We start from the raw sequence: 2,312 nt of genomic DNA on the forward strand, positions 1-2,312 counted from the left end.
TAAATCTGATTTTAAAAAATCAGATCTGGGCAAGATTTGAGTGTTCATACTACTTCTGAAGAAGTCTGACCTGGTCACTTGACCCCCCAAAAATCTGATTTGGGCCACTTTTGCCTGCAGTCTGAACGTGGTCTAAGATGACTACGATAATTCAATTTTGTTTTCCTTGAAATGGTTCAACTAAACCCTGAAATATTCAGGTGTTCAGATGATTAGAATGGTTGTTTTGTCTTGTAAACATATGCAAGCTGGGAATATTGACAAAGTAATAAAGTCTGTAATCTCAATAATTTACATACAGTGTCTTTTCCCACTAAGTTGGTATTCAAGTCACCAGTGGCATCCAAATGCAGCAGCACTCAGACTCTACAGTGAGTTTCCCTTATCTCCTTTATCCAGCAGGGAAGCTAGTAAGACAGACACACAACAGACGCATCATAAACATACTCATATGCCTTTACCCTGATAAACCCTGATGTCTGTCCAGTGGAAGCCTGGCTGACTCATCGTCTCTTTACACCTTCGTCATGAGCATTCAACTTGTCCATTTCTAGCAGCAGGCTTTTGCAGGCTTACTGCAGAACATTGTGTGCCTTTTGGTCTCTGATGGGTGTTGCCTACTTATGGGCCCTGCAAGATTTGAAGAAGGTGACTGCTGGTCCACCCTTGTGAGAAATATGTGTAATATTCACATAATATCCCCACAGGGACTTACAGTGTGTATGTGACACTAAAAGTACATTTATGTTGACCTTATTGCACTTTATGGTACTTTAGAATTCCCTCATAAAGCTTTGTGACCTATATTTTAGTAGTAGCGGCATTTTTGAAAACAAAACAATGGTATCCTTGTCTTGCAACAGACTCATTTGTGGTTTAAATCATGACTGGTGTATCTGTGTGTGTCCCTGCCACACTTATGATAAGGAGCTGACAGGCTGACAACGCAACTGCGTCACACACAAGCAATTAAAATTCTTTCCAACAGTCTTCAATTCATTCAGTTGTATGCCAAACAAAACACCATCAGACAGAGCCCATTACCGCCTCTGATTATGGAAAAGGACCAATAACTGAGTGATCAAGACGTACTTAGATCAGAAGGAGTTGCTGCAGGATTAATTCATAACACACAGCTGTACTACATTTCTTGTAATCTACATCAAAGGATGCAGAAAGAGGATGTGAACAAATGTAGGATGTAAAAATAAAATGACAAGATTGAAAGTAAATAAATATCAGAAACAGGAAGTAGGGTAATTCACACATTACTACCTAAAACCAAAAGGGGTAAATTGTATTATTCATGTGAAGTTCTTCATGTGAATTTTGTAAAATATCAAAATCCCCCAACCTTCATTTGGTTTAGATCACCCACACCTATTGCTGAAGCCCTGTAAGTATGAATTATTGGCTCAAAGGCCTCAGGTTATGTCCATAAATTAAATTAACTCACTCAGATTTAAAAGATTCTGGATCATTTTCTTTGTACACATACTATTTTACAGAATATTATCTTGTTTGAAGGTTCAACTTCATCCCCTTTGGAGCACTGGCAAGCTGAGCAAATGGTAAGAGAACAGAGCCCAGCAGGGATATAAAACTAAATACAGAACTAGAATGGATTACATGTAAGTACTGTGGGAAAAGTATGTGATTGCAACGTGTAATGGCCTAGAACATCTAAAAAACCTGTATTATTATCAATCAACATTCTTTTCCAGCTATATTCCAACTATTCTCATCGGTTATCTACATTATGACATGACATTGTTAGAAATCATCGAAGTATGGTGGTAAACTGTACCTTTAATAGTAAAGTGTGTGGCCCATGTGAATAAAGCACCCAGGGCCGCAACATCTGTCAACACAGACCTAATGAATCATGAATAAATACAACTAATCTAAACAAATACATACTCTGACTAATATTACTGATAATGTGTTATCAGAGGAACAGGAACAAGGAACAAGAAAAACCCTGATCATGTAACTGCTTCTATTCACCCTAACATATGTGTTCCTACTCAGGCTAAAGTTGTTATTAAACAAACAGTAACAAAATCATTCAGTCATTCATTTTCTGTGGCAGGTCATCAGAAAAATGTATTAATGTCATGTATGTACATAGTACTTTATGGGACCACTTGAACTTTCTTCTTTCTTTCTTTCTTTCTTTTCTTTCTTTCTTTCCTTTCTTTCTTTCTCTCTTCTTCTTCTTTCTTCTTCTACTACCAATATGACTAGCAATACTACTACTACAGTAATATTAGCATAGTTTAATGGTATAGTACAGCATGTAATAATATAAT

This window comes from Morone saxatilis, unplaced genomic scaffold, assembly GCF_004916995.1.
Source record: "Morone saxatilis isolate NCDOM2014 unplaced genomic scaffold, NCSU_SB_2.0 Contig16, whole genome shotgun sequence".
NCBI classification, from domain to species: Eukaryota; Metazoa; Chordata; class Actinopteri; family Moronidae; genus Morone; species Morone saxatilis.